Here is a 23,595-nt window from a genome sequence, read left to right on the forward strand (position 1 = left end):
ATCATTTGGCATTCACAAGGTCTTGCCACAGCCTTGGATTCATCAGGCAAGGCTCTCTATCTCTGGCTTCCCAGACTGCAGCTTTTGCTTTACCTTCTCACTCACATAACTCAACTCTCCACACTAGCCTTTGTCTTTCTAACTACCAGTGAGTTGAGGGAGGGGCCCTCACCCATTTTTAGTCTGGCACAGAGTCACTTCCTTTGTTACCTTAGTGGCCCATACATAGAGGATCATTACCTCACCAGGAAGCTAGCCTGACTATTCCAGGAACTGAATCTATGCTGGATCCAAGAATTAGAAGGTGGTTCAAGTATACAGCCTCCCCACCCCCAACCTCATAGCACTTATTACAAATGTCTGAAGAAGACTCCTCCTCTAGGGCTGCCAGCTGTTCAACCAAGCCTTGCTACTATTACTTTCAGGAGCAGCTAGATCTGCAGCCAATAAACACTTTGCAAGGCATAGTGAAATAGACATTATCACCTGCTCAAGCTCAATCAGCTCTTTAAAGGCACAACTGTAAGTAGATGCTGAAAAACTGACAATAATATGCTCTACTGTAGCCCTGGGGAAGCAAACATGGTGCCCTCCAGATTTTTCTAAACTACAGTTCCCATCATGCTAGACCATGGGTCATGCTTGCTGGGGCAGATGGGACTTGTAGTCCAACAACAAGGGGGTAACACTTGCAAAAGCCTGTCCTGCCCCCCCTTTTTTTGGAAACAGATGTGTTAAAACATGACACGGTCAGTTCACTAACACTGTGAAATGGAAGCAAGTTTACCTTAACATTACTTTTTTTAAAGGATTTCCCAAAAGGCAAAAAAGAGAACATGATTTAGCAGGGACACAGATGGAAAGTATGTAAGAGATTCCTGGGCAATCACAAAATAAGCATAACACTGTTGATAAGCAGAGGGATGGTTAGTAGATAGGAGTTTTGTTTACTTCAGGCTGAAATGTTATGGACAGGTATTTGGGAGAGAACCAAAATTAAGAAAGGGCCATAGCTTAGTGCTAGAGCACATGATCTGTATGCAAATGTCCCAGGTTCAATCCCTGCCATCTTCAAACAGGGCCAGGGAAGACTCCTGTCTGAAACTCAGTCACTGCCAGAAGATAGATTGCACTGAACTAAATGGACAAGCTGCCTGGTCTAGGTATAAGGCAGCTCCCTAATATTATAAGTGGGACCTGTGTCTAAATAAACCTGCATGGAATTAGCCTGGATTCCATGTCCATTCCAGGGTGATTGGCAAAGTGTTACAACACTCAGATAACATTGGTGCATATCTTCTCCACCCGCTGTTGCCTGCCAGGTCATTAAAACCAGAGACAGTATAATGCAAGTAATATTTGATGATGCATGTGGCAATATCTCTTCAGCACGACTGATACAAAAAGGCTCAGCCTGCATCACAGCAGTTGCAGCTAGTGCTGATAATATGACTGGGGAGTTAGGCTTACTCTCTAGCGAGTTAACTATGCACCAGTACTATGCCAATAGGAGCTGTAACCACTCATGAATATGAGGCCTTGGCCAATTTGCTCTTGATCTTTTGCTTCCACCCCAAAGGTTGCCACCAAGACAGGGTGTGGAATTTGTATATTTTCTATAGTGTAGTAGTCAGCAGCAGTGAAATATGTGATCTGAGTTAGGGTCCCATGCTGATGCAAGTCATCATCTTATCTCCTGCATACAGTAACCCAGCCTTGCCACATATGCTGTTAAATTAATTAATCACTTGGCTGAAGCTAAGGGACGCAGGTGGCGCTGTGGGTTAAAGCCTCAGTGCCTAGGACTTGCCGATCGAAAGGTCGGCGGTTCGAATCCCTGCGGCGGGGTGCGCTCCCGCTGCTCGGTCCCGGCGCCTGCCAACCTAGCAGTTCGAAAGCACCTCCGGGTGCAAGTAGATAAATAGGGACCGCTTACCAGCGGGAAGGTAAACGGCGTTTCCGTGTGCAGCTCTGGCTCGCCAGAGCAGCGATGTCACACTGGCCATGTGACCCGGAAGTGTCTCCGGACAGCGCTGGCCCCTGGCCTCTTAAGTGAGATGGGCGCACAACCCCAGAGTCTGTCAAGACTGGCCCTTACGGGCAGGGGTGCCTTTACCTTTACCTTTGGCTGAAGCTCCATCTACACTGTACATTTAAAGCAGTATCATACCGTTTTAACAGCCACCCCTTCTCCCAGAGAATCCTGGGAGCTGTAGTTTGTTCAGGGTGCTGAGAGTCATTGGGAGACTGCTATTCCCCTCACAGTGCTACAACCCTCAGAGTTCTCTGGGAAGATGGATTGATTATTAAACCACTCAGGTGACTGTAGCTCTGTGAGGGGAATAGGGGTCTTCACCAACTCTTAATAGTGTGCCCTTAGCAAACTACAGTTCCCATGATTCTTTGGGTGAAGCCATGACTGTTTACATATAAACCACTATTATACCACTTTATAGTGCAGATATAGTGCAGATATACCACTTTATAGTGCAGAGGTGTAAGTGCCCACATAAAAGAAGGAATTGCAGCGTCATCAGCAATTACTTGTACAGTGGTACCTTGTGTTACATACGCTTCAGGTTATATACGCTTCAGGTTACAGATTTCGCTAACCCAGAAATAGTGCTTCAGGTTAAGAACTTTGCTTCAGGATGAGAACAGAAATTGTGCTCCGGCGGCATGGCAGCAGCAGGAGGCCCCATTAGCTAAAGTGGTGCTTCAGGTTAAGAACAGTTTCAGGTTAAGTATGGACCTCCAGAACGAATTAAGTACTTAACCCGAGGTACCACTGTACAGTATGTCTTCCTAAGTTGAAACAGAATTGTCTGGCACAATGTTGTTCAAGCAAAACAGTACACCTAGCCATTTTAGCTTGTATGACCACATATAACATGTTCTTCTCCTTTCTATCCAAAGATAATGTGATGGGGGGGGGCACAGTGGGGTCAGGGCAGCATGGGGATTAACAGATCAGAAATATCAAGTTGTAGCAACCACGAGCAAACTGAAGGCTCAAGAATGTTGGTCTCGTTCAGATGTGACAGCCTATGCATGGCTGCCTATCTACGCAAGGCAGCTGCAGCAGCAGATGCAGAAGCAGTAGGATTCTTTCCTTCGCTGTGTCCCAGAGGCGGATCCTGCAATATCGTCATGATGCCTGAATTTGACCTGGAAAACGAACACCCTGTCCCAGACCTGCAAATGGGCCTGTCTAATCCCCCCATGCTTTAGCTGAACAAATGGCATCAGAGCACTGGCAGATCCCCCAAGAAGCTACGAGCGGCAGCTGTATCCAATGCTTGTGTCACTGGCAAGTTTCTAGAGTTGAGAGCGAGGGCGGTGGGAAGTCCTTTGCAGTTATAACACCAGCCATGGTACTTTCCATTACTCATTTCTCAGCACCTCTGCTCATTTTCCTGCTACTTCTTTTCTGTTTCGAACCTCCAAACTTCCTATTTTATTTTTTAAAATTAATTTAAGAAGCGCTTCGGAAAACAGCTTGTGCAACTCACTTGTGCTTAGGCTGCGTGGAGTTCAGCCTCACCATCAGCATGACAAAGATGATGATGATAGTAATAATAATAATAATAATAATAATAATAATAATAATAATATTGCAGGTGAATGTTGTCGTTTTTAAAAAAATGCTCCTGAATGCAAGAAACTCTCTTCAATGGAAAATTACATCTACCTGATATTTTCGGCATCAAAATGCCAGAGCCCATGTTTCCCTACCATTTAAGCCAGATTTACTCCTTCTAGCGGAAAACCACGAGGTTTAAAACACCTGCAACTCTGGCAGAGATATATAAATTGAAATCCAGCCTTTGCTGGAGATGTGGTAAAGAAATAGGAACAACAATACATATGTGGTGGAGGTGTGAGGAAATTAAGAAATTTTGGACAGTAATACTTGAAGAATTAAAGAAGATGCTGAAAATATCAATGATAAAAAAACCAGAGATATATCTCCGTGGATTGATAGGGGAAGAGATACCACGGGGGCGGGAGGGCGAGAATCTTCTTATATGCAAGTACAGCAGCTAGAGTAGTGATTGCTGCTAAGTGGAAGTCACAAACTCTACCCTTAAGGGAGGAATGGTATTGTAAACTAAATGAATACTTAACTCTGGCAAAACTAACAGCTATTGTAAGAAACCAATTGAATCAAAAATTTAAAAAGGAGTGGGAATGTTTTGATGAATATATGGTAACATACTGCTCAAAAAAAGATATGCTAATATGCCTAGATGAAAATGTAAAGTATCTGAGGGAAGGTAAATTAGTAAGGAAAGATAATAAGAATATATAGAAGATTTGGGAAGATTGTAAAATGCAAAGATAAATGTAATCTCAGAATGTAGAGGAAATCGAGTTGGGGCGGAGGGAAGCAGGGGGAGGAACAAAAGAATATTAGGTTTGATTGGTGGATATATGGGGAGGATGTGGTGATGGCTTTGGTTTATTTATATTATGATGTAATATGGAAAAAAAAACCAATAAAATATTGTATTGAAAAAACAACAACAACCAGCAACCCAGAATCCTTTTGCCAACATCCCACTTGTGGTATCTCCATGACCCATTTCCAAATTAAGCCCTCATGGAAGCACCCCGAGACAATCCCGCCAGCATGAAGCAGTCAGCTTCCTGCCGTTGTTATTAAATTCTGTTACAACGGAGGCTGCAAGGAGGATTAGACAAGTGTGCTGTGATTGCTATCCAGACTTTTTACCGGAGAAACAGGACTTGGGAGCTGGAACTTAAAAGCACCAATTTTCTTTGGAAATGTTTCCAAGTCTTCCCAGGTGGCGGAAGATCTGGAAACGGAGACCCTTGCCTCAGACTGTGAGGCTGAATAATTTGCCCTGACCTCTACAAATATTGTGTTAGGGGCATCATGCACTAATAATTCTTTCCTCGCTGCCCTAAATCCTCTTTCATTTTGGGCCCCTTAAAACAATCCCTATTCTTTTAAGTTTGCCAACACATGCTGAGGACACAATGTGCAGCCTGATCTTATCCATGTTGGCTTAGAAGCAAATCGTGCTGACTTCAGTAGGGCTTATTTACTCCCAAGGAAGTATGGTGTCTACTCAGAAGCAATTCCCATTTCATTCAGCGGATTGCAACATTATAGTTCTGGGAGCTGTAGTTTATTAAGGAGAACGCAGGTACAATACTATTGAGTACAAAATACAGACTGTAGTTTCACACATGCAGTCTGAGCTTGGAGCAAGCTCAGACACGTCCTACCTGGTCGGCTACATGGCATGAAGAGAGTGAGGAAAGCAAGCGCTACATAGCACTGGAAGTGAGGGTTGTGAACTAATTGAGTCTAGGAACACAGCTCCGTGGTCTTAACCCCTTCATGCATTAACTTGCACTCATGCATAGTTATGTTTCCCATAGATTTGCAAATAATGTGCTGATTTAGGTTCCGTAGGCTCGCAGCCCATGACAGGCCACTGCTGGGTAAGCATACACATAAGTGCATGGCGAGAGGGGTGAGTGGCATCTGGGGACCCAAGTGGCAGAAAACACTGAATGTGTTGACATTGGGTCCACTGGGACTGTTTCCAGAGGGTGGTTTGGCTGGGCATTTTCGAGGGCCCAAGACCAGCAAATAGCCCACTGCAGTAACCATGCTATCATTTCCAGTTTACCTAGAGCACTGGTCTTCAAGAGACCCACTAATGGGTTGTGGCCTGATCCAAGATAGTTTGCAACAGGAGCACTGCCGCCATGTAGATCTATGGTAAAAAAAAATGTTTCCCCAAATGCATGCTTGGATTAAAAGTGGATCCTGGGTCTGCAAAGGTCAAATATTCCTGGCCTAGAGTACCCAAGAAGGTCAGGTGCCTCCTTCTGGAATTCTGAATTTAGATATCCTTCCTCTTCCAGGTTGGGATCCCCAAATCTTGGATCCAGCACTGATTTTGTTTTCAACCCAACATTGCAGCCTCAAATGTTTTAGCAACGGCAACTGTTGTTTGTGGATCAGAAATTCTTGGTTTCCCTCTCATGTTTCTCAAGCCGTATTACCCACACAGTCCTTTATTTCCACCCCCAGGAGGCAAGCTCTGAACAGACCAGCTGAAGAATGACTCCTCATGGCTTCCTTTGCTTTCGGTCCTCTGAGGAAATGAGGCTATGACTGACTGGTCAGTTTGCATCTCTGAGCTTCTACTGTATCATCATTTATGGGTTTCCAGTTTCCTGCCATCCATCACCATACACCACACTTAACTAGACAGTGCAGTTACGCTGCCATAAATAGGCAAGAAGACTTGGATTGCATCAACATAAACCAACTCTGTATTTTCATGTTATCCATGTTGTTTTGTAAAATGCCAACAAGAAGGTATCTTTTAATGAACAGCAGCTGTTGGGCGATGTCTTCATGAAGTAGGAAGAAGGGAAAACTGAGAGGAGGTTCTGCTTCACTTTTACATGCCAGCTGCCCCCTCCCCACTAAATCATCCCCTCAAGCTATTTTTCTTCTTCCATTATACACCTAATACAATCTTTAACCTAGTTTTCTGACTGATAAGCATGTAAAATCAACTTCAGACAAACTGAAACCTAGAGGAGGAAATGCATTCAAACCTCCTCTAAAGGAAGTCGTAAGTGCGACAGCAATGCAGGCAGGACACAGAAGTGTTAAACAGGGGAAGGGGCCAGAGGAGGAAGGAAATCAAAATGTGGTGTCAAACTCATGAAAGGCATGTACCATTATGACTTCCAGCCGCTTGTATCAGAACAAAACTAGCCACCATATGTGGCAGAAGGCAAGCGGGGGCAACAGGGAATGCCAATTCCATGCGCTCCAGCTACATTTCTGCTCTCCCTCTTGGGAACCAGTTGCTGTTTCCTCATAGACTCAGAAGTGACCCCAAGTGATCCAGTCCAACCCCTGTAATGTAGGTATCTTAACACGTGGTTCCCCATCCAGTTCGAAACCAGACCAGACCCTGCTTAACTTTGCGAATGTGCTAGTGTATTTATCACTACACCACTAGGATTGAAAACAGTTTGAAGCCAATTACAGCAGCGAAGAAGTGTGTCTTCAGCATGCAGCAAAAACAATGTAATGAAGGTGTCAGACACACCTCTTTGAGTTGGGAAACCCCACAATTTAGGGACTTCCACAGGGAATGCCCTTTTCTGGGTTTCTACTACAGTCATACCTCGGGTTACAGACGCTTCAGTTTGCGTTTTTTCACGTTAAAGACCTGGAAGTACCTCGGGTTTCGGTGGTCACGCATGCGTAAAAGCGCTAAATCACACTTTGTGCATGCGCAGAAGCGCCAAATCGCAACATGTGCATGTACAGACACACCGCTGCAGGTTGCGAACGTGCATCCCACACGGATCACATTTGCAACCCGAGCGTCCACTGTATTCTGTTGAATCTGTACATATTTTGTATACATGCAACTCCCTATTTACAGAAGGATTACATTCCAAGGCACCCCACATTTAAATTATATATGTTTGGAACACCATTGAAAAAGCCTGAGAACATCTGGGGTGGTGTGTGCAGTCCCTGGGACACACAGAGAGAAAGGGCCTAATCCAGGGGCCAAAGATCAGGGCTATAGGGCAGCCGGGCAGCCCTACTGGTTGCAACAGACAGGAAATTCATTTTGGCAGGGAAGAAAGTAAAGAATTGGCAAAGAATAATAGAACTGAAGAGCTGGAAGGGACGCCAAGGGTCATCTGGTCCAACCTCCTCCAATGCAGGAATCTCAAGTAAAGCACCCATGACAGACGGCCACCCAACCAACCTCAGCTTAGAAACCTCCAAGGGAGGAGAGTCCACTGCTTTCTGGGGGAGTGTCAGAAAGTTCTTCCAGATGTTTAGTCGGAATCTCCTTGCTTGTAACTTGAAGCCGTTGGGAGCCCCTTCCACTTGTCAAAACAGCCCACGTGGCATGGAAAAGAGAAAAGCCCACTAACTGGATCCTATCCCCCCCATTCCTGCCCCATGGATCACACAGCTCTGTCCTCTAGCATCTCAGCCACGGCTCCATCCCCCTTCTTCATATCTGTTGCCTAATAATCTGTACCTCCTCTCATTACTCATTAGTACTGTCCAGTCAATGGTCTGGCTGCCCCTATATTCAGAGCCTCTGGGAGAATGGAATCAGATTGTAGGGAAATATATGACTCTCTTGTTTGAATAACTTGGAATGATTTGCTTCTTTCAAGTCTCAAGTCCTTCTGCATGTTTACTCAGCTTTTGGCACATGCTCCAGTTTCAGTTGCGGAGGCCGATCTGTAGAGCATTGGTGGGTGTGAAGCCCAGTCTCTGAAAGCGAGTGTGAGTTGCAGGAGATGACCTCTGGCTTCATGAGCCTTCTCTTTGGAGGGCTTGAGGCCATGAACTTCTATTTGGTCCCTGCAATGCGCTGGTATAAAACCATACCAATTAGCGTAAAGCAATGGTACCTGTTTTCTTGGGGAACATACAGGAAGTGCTGCTACATTAATATGTAATGCAGTGGAACCTCGACTTACATACGCCTCGTCTCACAGATGTTCCAAGTTGCGTCTGCGGCAAACCTAGTGTTTACTTCCGGGTTTGCCGCCATTTGTGCATGCGCAGAAGTGTATTACTGCCGAATTTGCACGCACACAAAATGCCTCTTCTAGCATCCTGTTTCAACCAGCGGACTGACTTCCAGAACGAATTATGTCTGTAAGTAGAGGTTCCACTGTATGTAGTTCAGGTGCTCTGGAAGTTCCATGTTGGGAAATGTAATGAGCATGGTTTTATACGTAATAAACAGGATGACCCTATGTGTTTTTTCCTTTGAAGTCCCATTGAGTTAAATGGGTTTAGAAGTGCAGATAGGATTGCAGCTGAAGTGTGAAAAATTGTAAGGTGCAGAGGAGAAACTCTTAGAAATGTGGCAAGAGCGTGTGTGTGTGTGTGTGTGTACAGTATCTGAGTGGCCACATGAACCCACAATTTCCATTTTGCCTTTTCAGAAATGTGAGTTACTACGTAGCACACACAACCTTTCTTAAACAGCCGTGTTAGAAACCAGCCACATAGTGTTTCTGTTTATATATCAGCCACCTTTTATAACAGGCCAAATTGGTCTTCGCCACTGCTTCCTCCATAATAGGAGGGCCTTGTGTATTTTCTCTCGCGGTTTGCCCAGTACTTGTAAGTCATAACAATACATCTACACAGCAGGACTATAGTTAACTGCCCCCTTTAATGCTGCAGGTTGCAAGAAATCCTGCTTGCTTTCTATTGTGTGTGGTGACAAAGGGTGTAGAAGGGAAGTAACCCCTCCTCCTGCCGTGTATCTTAAGTCAGGAAAAGCAAATACAAATCTCAGCGTACACGCAAGGAGCAGATAAGAGAACGTTATTTTCCTAGTGATTCAGCCAGCCATTGAATCAGAAAGAATGCCATATGACTTCTTCATGCGTAGCTAAATACACAGAATATTTTAAATGATCTGTTTGGTACTGACGCTTGTTGCTGTGTTGGCTCTAGAGGTGCAAAACAGGTAAGGAGAGGGAGCATTTGCTATTTCAAATTCCGCTGTTTACTCAAATGGGATTGAAAAGCACATACTTGACACTTCCACTGAAATAGGTGTTTAAAACTTTGGTCAAATGCACATTTACTTGTGTGTAAATCATTTAAAAACTCATTACAATTATTTTGTTGTTGTTTAGTCGTGTCCGACTCTTCGTGACCCCATGGACCACAGCACACCAGGCACTCCTGTCTTCCACTGCCTCCTGCAGGAATTTACTTTCAAGTAAATATATATATGGGATCAGACTATATTGTTACAGACCACCACAGTCCCTGCCACATGGGATTCCAGGGGTCTTGGCCTTCAACCAGGGTCTCTGCTCCTTTGGAGAACTGAAGATGTGGCAGAGGCTGTCTTAGCTTTCAGAAATGTGATTTATTCACATGTTTACACCTGAATTTAGATCAAGAGAGTCCAGATCTTACAGCATGGTCCTCTCAAAGGAGCTTGTTCCCCACAGCAGTGCAGCTCTGCTGTCCAAGGCACCGCTTCCAGGCTGTCTTCAGCCAGCCTGCCCAAGATGGATCTCTATAGGTTTTTCTTCTTCCTCCCAGCCCACTCAAAACCACTCTTTTCCTGTCACCTCTCACACAAACCCCATCACCTTGGCAACCTCTGTCTGCCCAGGCCCAATGATTCCTCTTAGATGGGTCATTAACCCCTTTTGTCACGTTAACACCTTTGCTCATCACTAGCCTGGCCAGGCTGGTTTGCATACACGGTTGCCATACAGTTGTACCTTGGAAGTTGAACGGAATCTGTTCCGGAAGTCCATTCGACTTCCAAAACTTTTGGAAACCAAAGTGCAGCTTCAGATTGACTGCAGGAAGCTCCTATAGCCAATCGGATGCCGCGGACGCCACACCGGACATTTGGCTTCCGAAAATCGTTCGAAAACCAGAACACTCACTTCTGGGTTTTGATCATTCGGGAGCCGATTTGTTCGGGAACCAAGGCGTTTGAGATCCAAGCTACGGCTATATTTCAAAAAGTGAAAATTTGAATACAAAAGCTGATGAGCTTTTTTACCTATTTTTAATGAACATCACCTAAATATCCACAATTCTGATATGGGCTGGCTGCCATATTCCTGGGTTTTCCCAGACATTTTTGCCGCTTTACAGAAATTCCACCTGGTCACCATTTTCGAAGGACGAATCCTGGCTATGTCGAGGAAATTCTGGGCATATGACAGCCCTACATAAGCCAGCCCAGGGATTCCTTGTCTGGCACAGTTCTGCAGCTCATATTTCCATTCATGTCTCAAATAAGCAAAATCCTACCATTTATTAACATCTAGGGTGTAGGGCGCCCCCCCCCAACTTAAACAAAATAATGCTTAATTCTACATGGATCCCACTGGACAAGCAGGTTTCATGATGGAGGGTGGAAGTCGGAGAACGAGCCCCTTCTGAAATCTGATACTTGAAAGTTGACAACTGTTCACAACTTGATGTTTGTATTTTGAAACCCCATCATTAAGTTCTATAGTTCTGGGTAGCTAAAGAAAACCCCATCTTGCTGCATGGTAAGGCCAGCTCTATGTTGTTGTCATTTAGTCATGTCCGACTCTTCATGACCCCATGGACCAGAGCACGCCAGGCACTCCTGTCTTCCACTGCCTCCTGCAGTTTGGTCAAACTCATGCTGGTAGCTTCGAGAACACTGTCCAACCATCTCGTCCTCTGTCATCCCCTTCTCCTTGTGCCCTCCATCTTTCCCAACATCAGGGTCTTTTCCAGGGAGTCTTCTCTTCTCATGAGGTGGCCAAAGTATTGGAGTCTCAACTTCAGGATCTGTCCTTCCAGTGAGCACTCAGGGCTGATTTCCTTCAGAATGGAGAGGTTTGATCTTCTTGCAGTTCATGGGACTCTCAAGAGTCTCCTCCAGCACCATAATTCAAAAGCATCAATTCTTTGGCGATCAGCCTTCTTTATGGTCCAGCTCTCACTTCCCTACATCACTATTGGGAAAACCATAGCATTAACTATACGGACCTTTGTTGGCAAGGTGATGTCTCTGCTTTTTAAGATGCTGTCTAGGTTTGTCATTGCTCTATGGGTACAGAGAAATAGTCAGAAACAAAATGTCTCTTAAAAATAAACAAGAAGTTTGCAGCCGACTCCATGCTGCTCTAGGCGTTTTTACTTTTTATTTTACTTTTTATATGTTTGCAGAAGGACAGGACAATCTATATCACTCTGATAGAGGAATAGCTAGGATTAGATTTTTATTTTTAAAGGTCTACAGAGGAAGTATACGGTCTTCATAATCAGACAATAGTATGTTTGCATTGGCAGTTACTCATACGTTCGTGAATATGCCGTCTTATCTGAAATGTACATTATGACTAATTTATCTCATAAGCAGTTTCACTGTGAGCTCTGTATTACAGGAATTTTTGGCTTGTCTTCAGCACCAATTCAGATTGCATAATTTATAGATGACATAATCATACCAAAAGAAGGTTAAATGAAGAAGGGGGGGGGGATATAGACTTCCTGAGTTGCTAGCCCTTTAGCACTGGAAATTGCCACTTGAATTATGATAAGTGTGTGTAAGAGAGCAATAGTATGTCTAGAATCTTTCTTGCCTTTTTTTTTTTTTTAAAAAGAGGAGCTCTTTGATACTTCCCAAAAAATAAAAGGAATGGCTGGCTGCATACATACCAGTCATTTAAACCACATTAACCCTCAAAAGAATCCTGGGAAGTATAGTTTACCCCACCCCTCACAGAGCTACAATTCCCAGCAACCTTAACAAACTACAGCTCCCAAGATTATCTGGGGGAGGGGGTAAAGGTGCTTTAAATGTGTAGGCAGAGAACAGAATAGATGTCAATTGATCAAGAGGCAACCTAGCATGTGTGTGCATTACATTGTAATTTAAGGTGCTTCCAGATGGGTGTTTATTGTGAGATTGGTACTCCTCCTGAATGTATGTTTTGGGTACTACTATCACTACTAATAACAATAATTATTATTAATTTATTACTTATACCCCACCCATCTGGCCCCACCACTCTGGGCGGCTCCCAACAGAATATTGAAAACACGATAAAACATCAAACTTCCCTAAACAGGGCTGCCTTCAGATGTCTTCTAAAAGTCAGATAGTTCTTTATTTTCTTGATATTTGGTGGAAGAGCCTTCTGCCTGGTTCCCTGTAACCTCGCATGACAATGTTGGCACCCTAATGGCAGCCCACATCCCCAACCACCACCATCAATGTTTTAATATCTGAACTTTCCTGGGGGAAATTGGATAAGTTGAACCTTTAGCCATCACTTTCTTTGAAACATCTTAGCATCACATTCTACCATACCCTTTCGGAGAGGCAAGCCATTGCTGCAGCTGCCTCACCAAAGTGCTTGCCCATCCTTGTAGACCACCGCAATGCCTGGAGGCCAGACAATCAAGTCGTGTATCCACAGCAGTGACCAGAGGAGGAATGACCACTGGGGGGTGGGCGCAGAGAGAAGAAACTCCATGGTGCATCTGCAGTAACAAAACCCGATGCTTTAATCTGCCTCACCTGCAACAAAACATGTCTCTCCTGTATCAGTCTCTATAGCCACAGCAGACACTGTAACTCTCCGACACTTAGACACACTCCTTTATTGTTTTCCGAGACAGACGGATGCCAAGAGTATCTTACCCATTGTAAACGCAGCCAATCACTGTGCTCTACAGGTGAGGGCTTCCTGCAGATACCATCTTATCGGGAAGTCAGTGCTGCAGAATTTAGAAAACAGGACACTCTTTCCTTAAATATTAGACCAGGGGTAGGCAACCTAAGGCCCGTGGGCCAGATGCGGTCCAATCGCCTTCTCAATCTGGCCCACGGACGGTCCAGGAATCAGCATGTGTTTACATGAGTAGAATGTGTCCTTTTATATAAAATGCATCTCTGGATTATTTGTGGGGCATAGGAATTCGTTCACCCCTCCCCACAATATAGTCCGGCCCACCACATGGTCTGAGGTACCGGCCCATGGCTGAAAAAGGTTGCTGACTGCTGCATTAGGCAGACACCACCTCTGTTGTCTTTTAGATACCCACTGAAGACCTCCCTCTTCCAACAAATCTTTTAACTAGAGATCATTCCCAATCTGAATCTGTATTGGAATTGCTTTAACTATATTTCATTGTCTTCTTTTCTGTGTGTTTGCCAACCTGGGCTCTCTTGGGAGGAGGAATATACTCAGGGCTTTTTTTTCAGCTGGAACTTGCACAAACTCAATTCTGGCATCTCCTAGATGGGCACCATTGCCATTACAGTGGTACCTCAGGTTACATACGCTTCAGGTTACAGACTCCGCTAACCCAGAAATAGTGCTTCAGGTTAAGAACTTTGCTTCAGGATGAGAACAGAAATCGTGTTCCAGCGGCGTGACGGCAGCAGGAGGCCCCATTAGCTAAAGTGGTGCTTCAGGTTAAGAACAATTTCAGGTTAAGAACGGACCTCTGGAACGAATTAAGTACTTAACCTGAGGTACCACTGTATAAGAGAACAAGGAAGGTGTTAGTGGTTAGTTCCGGCACCTTTTTCTCTAAGCACTGTATATACTTTTAAATAATCATAGTCATAGTAAAAAATAATACCCATTTTACAGAGGGTTAAACTGAGTCAACTTCAAAACCAATTACTCAGGATGTCACAGTGATTCAGTGGCTGAGGCGTTAGTCTGTGGGTGTTCCTTTTGGCTTATCTAGCAAGACCCATTGTGCAAGAGGATAAAGTGACAAAAGATGGTTGTAACAGACTAATATAGCTACCCCTGTGGAATGTGCCATGTATGTGTTATATAAGTTCAAATTATAGGTGATGACATTAATTGATACCTGGGAGACCAAGCTTCAAATCCTTGCTCAGCCCTGAAAACTCACTGGGTGACCTTGGGCCAGTCACTGTCTCTCAGCCTAATCCACCTCACAGGGTTGTTGTGTCGATAAAATGAGGAGGAAGAAAGCTACCTTTTATGCCACCTTGAACTACTTGAAAGAAAGGTGGGATATACTGTACTTCTGCCGTTCAGAATAGCATGGGTTTAAAATATCTCAGCCTCATAATGCAGAGGTTAACAATGGCTGCTAACAATTGTTTTTTAAAAAAAAAATAAGGAAATGAGAATCATCCCAAACACAGGATGTTCAGTTATTCCAGTAAGATTGGATGAAATGGGAGGAGCAGTCAGATCATTTACCGAGTCCTCAAATCACAAATTTGATTAGTTCATTTTTGGAGAGTGGCTTCTGTTTCATTAGTGTTGGTTTGCCAGTGGAAAAGCGTGGCGTAAAATCTCTATTATTTGGGCCTGGTGGTGGAGAATGAGGAGGTCTTGAATGTGACCCAGTCCCACTGACCTTATTTGTATAATACGCTGCTTGCAGCAGACGGTGAATTCTCCTAAGGAGAGCATAAGCTCCACCACATATTGCCACTTTCCCATCACTGAGAGGGAACTTGTTCTACAAGCTCAGACATCTTGGCTCTGAGTAATCTTGAAAGAACGTGTCCTCCTTCGCACCCATCCATTCAGCAAGAGCAGAGCTTCAGTAACAACCAGGGACATGGAGTTTAAAGATGTGTAATGCAATTTTTGAATGCCAAGGCTGCAATGCTGTGCCAATCTACTCATGCATAAACCCAATGGGAGCGACTCCACCTTTAAATAACTCGTGGCAGCACTGCAAGCTACATTTCATTTAAAGTTACACGGGAGAAGACTTTGCCATCTCCTTCCAGCGTTTAAATTGCTAAGCCTTTTAACAGCAAGCCTTTCAAGTGGGATTATGTTCACAGTTTTTATCTGCCTCGGATTGAAATTGTATTTTTTACATGTGTTTATTGTTGCTGTTTTTATTGTTAAATCCCTTCAGGATATTTAATGCTAAGCGATTAATGAACGAAATAAGTAAGAAGTTCAGTCCTGCCAGTGATGGGACTTACGAATGCAGTAACTAGAGCGAAGTTTCTCCCACTAGGCAAATTAAGAGGAACACCTCTATCTTAGCACACTGAGGCCACATTCACACCATACATTTAAATAACTATGATGCCACTTTAAAAAGCCATGGCTCCCCCCAAAGAACCCTGAGAACTGTAGTTTGTTTGGGTGCTGAGAGTTGTTAGGAGGTCTGTATTCCCCTACAGAGCCACAATCCACAGGGCAGTTTAACAGCCAGTCCCTTTTCCCAGGGAACTCTGGAAATTGTAGTTCCATGGCAGCTCCTAATAACACTCATCGGCCTTAACAAATTACACTTTTCAGGATTCTTTGAAGCTGTTTGAAGTGGTATCATGGTGCCTTACATGAATGTGGCTCTAGTAATGGAACCCACCAGAGAAGAAGAAGAAGAGGAGGAGGAGGAGGAGGAGGAGGAGGAATTTGGATTTGATCTCCCACTTTATCATTACTCAAAGCGGCTAACATTCTCCTTTCCCTTCCTCCCCTACAACAAACACTCTGTGAGGTGCGTGAGGCTGAGAGACTTCAGAGAAGTGTGACTAGCCCAAGGTCACCCAGCAGCTGCACGTGAAGGAGCGGAGAATCGAACCCAGTTCACCAGATTACGAGTCTACCGCTCTTAACCACAACACTACACTGGCTCTCATGTGTTCCTTGGCTTAATCCTTAGTGGAGCCCCACGACCTGATGTAACAACTAAATGATGCTAGCTGGGCCACTTAGACATCACCCGAAAAGAGGACAAAAGAGGGCAGAGATTTTCAGGAAATGTGCAAATGTCCGTTTTTATGCACGAGAACATAAAATGAGCCCGCTGAATCAGGGCAAAGGCTCATCTACTCCCACAGCAGCCAACCAGGCTTTTGCTCTCCCCTTCTTAGAAGAGTTTTTCATTTTTAAACTAGACCTGGCCTGGAAGTATCTTCAAAGAGAGGAATCCCCATAAATAGAACGTGTCTGTAAAGCAAGACACATGACTTCCCCAGAGGTGGAACCAAGTGGAAACTGCTACCAGAACTCAAAATATATGTAAGGGAGAGTTGCTCAGGAAGTCCAACACGGGGTGCTTTCTAATGGGTCGTTCCCCCTCAACCAGTTTTAATGAATGTGTGTGTTGTCATTTTTATAAAGACACCCTTGAGCTGCCTACAGTGAGACAATGCACCTAATAAATTTATTAATTAAGTCCTGCTGCATGCATTGTGGTAATGGTTTTCAGTGTAATCCTCCACACGTGTTAAGAGCTCGAGGAAATAGCTCCTTAGAACTTGGTCGCTGAAAGTCCCGCTTGCCCTCAACATGAGGCAATTGGTGGAAATCACAGTTGTGTATTCTTTGGACTGCTAGCTGGAAGCAAAATGATTGGCTTGTGCTCAGGTGAGGATCAAACAGAAACAGGGGTGTGGTGATAGAAACCACGCACCAAAGTATTGCACGTGGGCCCCCTCAGTCCTCTGGAGAAGGTGGCCCCTCAGCCAGATAGAGGGCCTGTGAGGCTGCATTCATCAGCCTCCCTGAGGTTCTTCACCCTAGTCTATTGTTGTATCACTCACCTCCCCCAAAATGTGAATGCTATGTCTCCTTACAAGGCTCTTGTCAGGCAACAACCTTACTCTGTTTCATTAAAGGAGGACTGATGTATATTTGCCTCAATTGCTTTGGCTCTGGCAGAAATTTCCGTGATATCCCTGGGAAGAAGACCACTGTCCCGAAAGGCCCTTGAATTGTGCCTAGAAAGAAGACAATAGGGAGCCAGTGCAAACTTTGGAGCATTAGTATAACAGCTGTGGTGAAAGTAGATTACATGTTTTGCTGGCACCATGCTATTATCCCCAAACTCTATGCACATTCCATACCAGCCTGTCCCATTTTTGCAACCTAACTGTCTCCGTGTGACTCACCCCCTCTGCAAAATTGTGTTCTGTCCTTTTCATGGGATGCTTTTTGTCTCCAAATAGATATCCCCATGATCTCTCTCTTCTTTTGGTGTATAATTTTTATTAAATGTTCTGTTTTACCATTTAAAGTTCTCATTTTTACATCCTTAAAATATCAACGAATTCTCATCTTCTTCTTCCATGGTCCATTTTACATATCATAAATCCCTGCAGAAACTATACCATTCAGTATTCCATTATTCCATCCATCACGACTTATTTACACTGTTGAATTTATCTTAATGCTGCCAGCGTTTTGAGCGGCAAACAGTTATTTCCCAGATATTCAATAAACGTTTTCCAATCTTCTCTAAACGTTTGTTCTTCTTGTTCTCTTATTCTGTGTGTTAAATCCGCAAGCTGTGCATATTCTGTCAACTTAAGTTGCCACTCTTCTTTGGTTGGGGCCTTGCTCATTTTCCATTTTTGGGCTAACGAAACATGGGTCGCAGTAGTGGCATACATAAATATCCCCATGATCTCAACACACACACCCGGGTTCCCAGATTAATGCACATGTCTGGGTGATCTTCTCAGTTACAGATGACAGACGAGCTAGCAGGCAACTACTTGATTGAGATGTAACTTACAGCTTGGTTCTCTTGTATTGGCACCACATGGTTTTCCCGCTGCGAGTGCTTCCCCCTTCACACACACACACACACACACGACTGATCAGCATCGGTGCAGAAGACAAGCCAAACAGGGAACTGCACAGGCATGAGAACTACACTTTTGCTGATTGAGCAAATAGTTTGTAACATCAGCAAAGGGAGCCCAGCCAGCATTATCCTAAGAGCTGGCCTGTCCCCCAGATGAGAACAACAGTGGAAGTCTATCCAGATTACAATTATCCATAAATTCTAGAACCTGGTGATGTCAGAGGCTTGCAACACAACTGGCCCTAAGGGTCTGTCTGTGTTGCAGGGAACAGAAACCCACGCTTGCCTGGTGTTGGTTCACAGCTTGGCTCGCATCTCTCCTGTACGTGACTCTTAAAATTGCTGCTGAATTACAGGTAAGCTCTGTGCTAGAAGAGTAATAATGAACTGGCCATTGGCAGAAAACCGGTCAATAAGTATGTTTCTTTCTTCTTCTGGCCCACTGTTGGGGGACTTTGGGTTGCTTGCAAAAGCAGCAGTTCAAAGCAGAATACATGCCGAATGGATGGAGTGGGGGAGATTAATGTATATCAGATACAGAGTTATCTCCTTTATCCATCTGTCATGGAGGCTTTATCTGAGTTCCCTGCATTGCAGGGGTTCGGACTAGATGACCCTTGGGGTCCCTTCCAAGTCTACAGTTCTATGATTCTATGAAACTGCTGCCTGGGCTTTTGCTGGTTTTCTCCAGGTACCAAGCATTTTGGGGATGGGTGACTCGAAAACTACAATGAATCCAGAATGTGGCAGCTAAACTGGTGGCTGGGAGCAGCTGCCGAGACCATATAACACCACTCCTAAAAGGTCTACGTTGGCTCCCAGTACATTTCTGAGCACAACCCAAAGTGTTGGTGCTGACCTTTAAAGCCCTAAATGGATTTGGCCCTGTATACCTGAAGGAGCGTCTCCACTCCCATCATTCAGCCTGGACATTGAGGTCCAGTTCTGAAGGCCTTCTGGTGGTTTCCTCACTGTGAGAAATGAAGTTACAGGGAACCAGCCTTCTTAGTAGCGGCACCTGCCCTGTGGAATACCCTTCCATCAGATGTCAAGGAAATAAGCAACTATCTTACTTTTGGAAGACATCTGAAGGCAACCCTGTACAGGGATGTTTTTAACGTTTCATGTTTTACTGTGGTTTTATAATTTGTTGGAAGCTACTCATAGATCACTAATTCCTACAGTGATATTCCGAAAATTTATAATGAAATCTTCCAAATGTTTGTAGAGCTTAGTACTCCACCTAAAGTTTGGGTACTTAAACATACCGCTAGCCCTTGGTTTGATGATGAATGTTTCCAGCTAAAAAGAAAACTGCGCCAAACATTTAAAAATAATCGCACTAAACTAGAGCCCTCTTATCTTGACGAAAAAAGAAAATATCATTACATTCTGGCCGAAAAGAAGCAGAAATACGCAACCCAAAAATGGCTACAATTATTTGACTCAATTCAGAGTAAAAACAACAAAGCGTTCTGGAACTTAGTGTATGGAGGATTGAAAGCCGAAAATCAACTAACTCTACCACCAATTGCAGAATCCAAATGGTCCCAATACTTTACATCTGTATTTAACAATCTACATAGTGAACTTAAAGGAAATGAAACCACTAAAAATAAAATTATTAAACTCCAGGAGTGGCCAAGGGTAGAGGAAGAGGAAATTAGAGAGATAGTTAAAAATTTCAAATTGGGGAAATCTCCTGGGCCAGACGGTCTACCAATAGAATTATTTAAGACCTATATAGATTGGTGGGCAGAACCCTTAGCCCAACTGTTTACGCTTATAGATAAATATGGGATCATACCTGAGATATGGCTAAGATCAATAATTATTCCAATCTTTAAAAATGGCGACCCAAAAGAACCAAGGAATTATAGACCGATAAGCCTTCTATCAGTGATAGGGAAAATCTACGCTAAGCACCTCTTATCTAAACTCCTTACCTGGATGAAAAATCTAAATTTACCAGGGAAAGAACAAATAGGTTTCTCCAAAGGTTGCTCTACACTAGACCACTGTCTTATTCTTATGCATCTGGTTGAAAAATACAGATCCCAAAGGCAATCTAAGATATACGCTGCTTTTGTAGATTTTCGTGGTGCATTCGACTCAATTGACCGCCCAAAGTTGTGGAGGAAACTCGCAGAATTAAAAATTGATCAGCGCCTATTGATTCTAATGCAAAATCTACACTCTTCCAATACCTGTCAAGTCAAACTTAACAACAAAGGTCACCTTTCATCAGACATCCCAATCTCGAAAGGGGTAAAACAAGGGTGCATTCTTGCCCCCTTTCTATTTAATTTATTTTTATCAGACTTGCCAGATTACCTTCAAAAAATAGAATCACATGCCCCTAAACTTAATCAGAAACCAGTTCCTCTCTTACTATACGCAGACGATGCTGTCCTACTATCCTTAACGAGCTTGGGTCTAAAACGTCTTATATCTTCACTGATCCTCTATTGCGAATGTAACAAACTCTCTATAAACTATGAGAAGACAAAAATTTTGGTCTTCTCGAATGGTTGGAAATTAGAGAAATGGAAAATAAGAGGGCAAGAAATCCAACAAGTGAAAATCTATAGGTATCTGGGAATCTTATTCCAGAGCAATTTAGGGTGGGCAACCCATCGCACAAATGCCATAAAACAGGCAAAGTGCATCTCATCAGCAGTTGCCCGTTTTCATTATCAGAAAGGTAATCAATTTATTCCTGCGGCAAACCAGATATTTCAAACAAAAGTGCAATCCCAGATATTCTATGGAATCCCGCTATGGGTCCAAGCATATAACAATGATTTAAAAAAGATTCACTCTAGCTTTCTGAGACGTATTCTTGGACTCCCAGCTATGATCAAATATGAAACAATGTGTGCAGAAATAGGCATACACACAATGGAATATTGGGCATGGTCCACCTCAATAAAGTATTGGTTACGCTGCCACTTCCGCTGCCCTCCATCAAGTCTGCTCGCTGATTTGCTCAAAGACTCCTATAAATCAAGATGGTATCAGCACCTCGAAAAAAAGATTGAATCTTTAGGCGTCGAGCTGGAGTCCCTGTACAATTCTAATGAGCAATATATTTCCCATAATATCCTAACTAGACTAAAGGATGTCGAGAGACAAAATATTATGGCAGCTGTAAACAAAATTTGCTCCCCCATATTCTATGAATTAAATATCTTAGATAGCAGAGCCAATTACGTCACTAAACTAATAATCCCAGCCCAACGTAGGGCTTTTATGCTGGCCCGCTTGAATGTTTTTCCCTCAGCATTTGTCAGGGGAAGATATCAAAACATTCCTAGAAACAAGAGATTCTGCAGATGTTCTATGAATGTCCCGGACACTGTAGAGCATATTCTCTTTCATTGCCCATTGTACAGTACGCTCCGTCAACGCGTGCTGTCCCCTCTTTTGGGTGGTCTGGAACCGCAGCAAGGTGAATGTGTGGGATTCTACCTATCCGACGTTGACCAAAGGGTAACGGCGGGGGTAGCCGAGTTTTTGGCAGCAGTCCTCCAAGGAGCAGGTTAACAAGGAAAACCACTGACTCTATATGTATATATATATATGTACTTAGCAAACTGCTGCCTTTTTTATATATATTTCAAGGCTTTTATATGTTATTTTCTCTTTTAAGGTTTTATTTCCATAATGCCTAATAAAGGTTTGATAAAGTAAGTAGATTAATGTATATCAGATACAGAGTTATCTCCTTTATCCATCTGTCATGGAGGCTTTATCTGAGTTCCCTGCATTGCAGGGGTTCGGACTAGATGACCCTTGGGGTCCCTTCCAAGTCTACAGTTCTATGATTCTATGAAACTGCTGCCTGGGCTTTTGCTGGTTTTCTCCAGGTACCAAGCATTTTGGGGATGGGTGACTCGAAAACTACAATGAATCCAGAATGTGGCAGCTAAACTGGTGGCTGGGAGCAGCTGCCGAGACCATATAACACCACTCCTAAAAGGTCTACGTTGGCTCCCAGTACATTTCTGAGCACAACCCAAAGTGTTGGTGCTGACCTTTAAAGCCCTAAATGGATTTGGCCCTGTATACCTGAAGGAGCGTCTCCACTCCCATCATTCAGCCTGGACATTGAGGTCCAGTTCTGAAGGCCTTCTGGTGGTTTCCTCACTGTGAGAAATGAAGTTACAGGGAACCAGCCTTCTTAGTAGCGGCACCTGCCCTGTGGAATACCCTTCCATCAGATGTCAAGGAAATAAGCAACTATCTTACTTTTGGAAGACATCTGAAGGCAACCCTGTACATGGATGTTTTTAACGTTTCATGTTTTACTGTGGTTTTATAATTTGTTGGAAGCTACTCATAGTGGCCAGGGCAACCCAGTCAGATGGGTGTGATATTTTTTATTATTATTATTATTATTATTATTATTATTATTATTATTGAGTCTTTTTCCAGCTACATGCTAGTCTTTTAACCCATAGTAAGAAACCTTGAAGAGCTGTGGCCAATCAGTGTAGACAAAACTGAGGTAGATGGACCAATGGTCTGACTGGGTATAAGGCAGCCCCACCACCACTTTCTGGACACTGCCCAGGAGAAAGGAGCGGAACCACTGTATAACAGTGCCATTAAGTTCAATGGGTCTACTCTGAGTAAAATGAAGTTGAATACCACCCCAAGATAAAAGAATAAAAAATTAATACAATATTGGCAATTGAGGAAAATAGGTAAAGCTGGTAAAATGATGAAGCTATCACCATGTGGAGATATGGGGCTATGGATTGGAAGAAATTTTATTTTAAAAATTATTTTATTTTATTTTTGTTGAATATGAAAAGAGAAAATTAATGGTAACATGCCCTGTGTTTTCTTTGCTGTAAATTACCTTTTTCTATTTGTTTGCTGCAGGTTACTGTTGGAGCTGCAATTTATTGCAATTTTAGAAAAAGGGAAATAACTGTAAAAGGGAAAATAATGCGTCCAGGATTGTGCTATTGTAAGCAACAACTTCCCAGCCGAGGGGGTTAAAGAGATGTCAAGTTCAAAAGAAGCATACTGAACTCTTCCCACTTTCGCTGTTTAACATAATGGTTCAGATTCTACTCTTGATGTGTCATCCCTCCCATGTGACAGGATATATGACTGTAAAGTTGGCAGGGATTTTGCTCTTTATGCTACGCTGTGCTCACAAGTGGCTGCAAGGAATGATAATCTGCTCATTGGCACATGTATTGAGCAACAGTCATAGCTGGAATGAAAGAGATTCCTTCATTTCCTGTGTCTGTATGATAAGAAACAGAAACTGCTCAAAGGCTGCCAGACCACCTTCCTTCTCCTGTCAGGACTTTTAAAGCACATATACCAGTAAGTGAAACATACATAGTACAATCTACTCAACACTTGGGGTTCAGCAGGTAAATGAGTTATAGCACTGCAGCCTGAAGCAGACAGCTTTAATGAAACGAGTATGAAGGGAG

The 23,595-nt window shown here is 43.5% G+C and overlaps 1 long non-coding RNA gene across 1 annotated transcript; it reads left to right on the plus strand.

Annotated features, from left to right (window-relative positions):
* Positions 1-18,384: 18,384 nt before the first annotated feature.
* Positions 18,385-23,220, plus strand: LOC309370099. Its single transcript, XR_014168424.1, has 2 exons — positions 18,385-18,492; positions 23,027-23,220. It is a non-coding gene; the product is annotated as an uncharacterized lncRNA (long non-coding RNA).
* Positions 23,221-23,595: the final 375 nt, after the last annotated feature.

Source organism: Podarcis melisellensis (genome assembly GCF_964234715.1).
Source record: "Podarcis melisellensis genome assembly, chromosome: 5".
NCBI classification, from domain to species: domain Eukaryota; kingdom Metazoa; phylum Chordata; class Lepidosauria; order Squamata; family Lacertidae; genus Podarcis; species Podarcis melisellensis.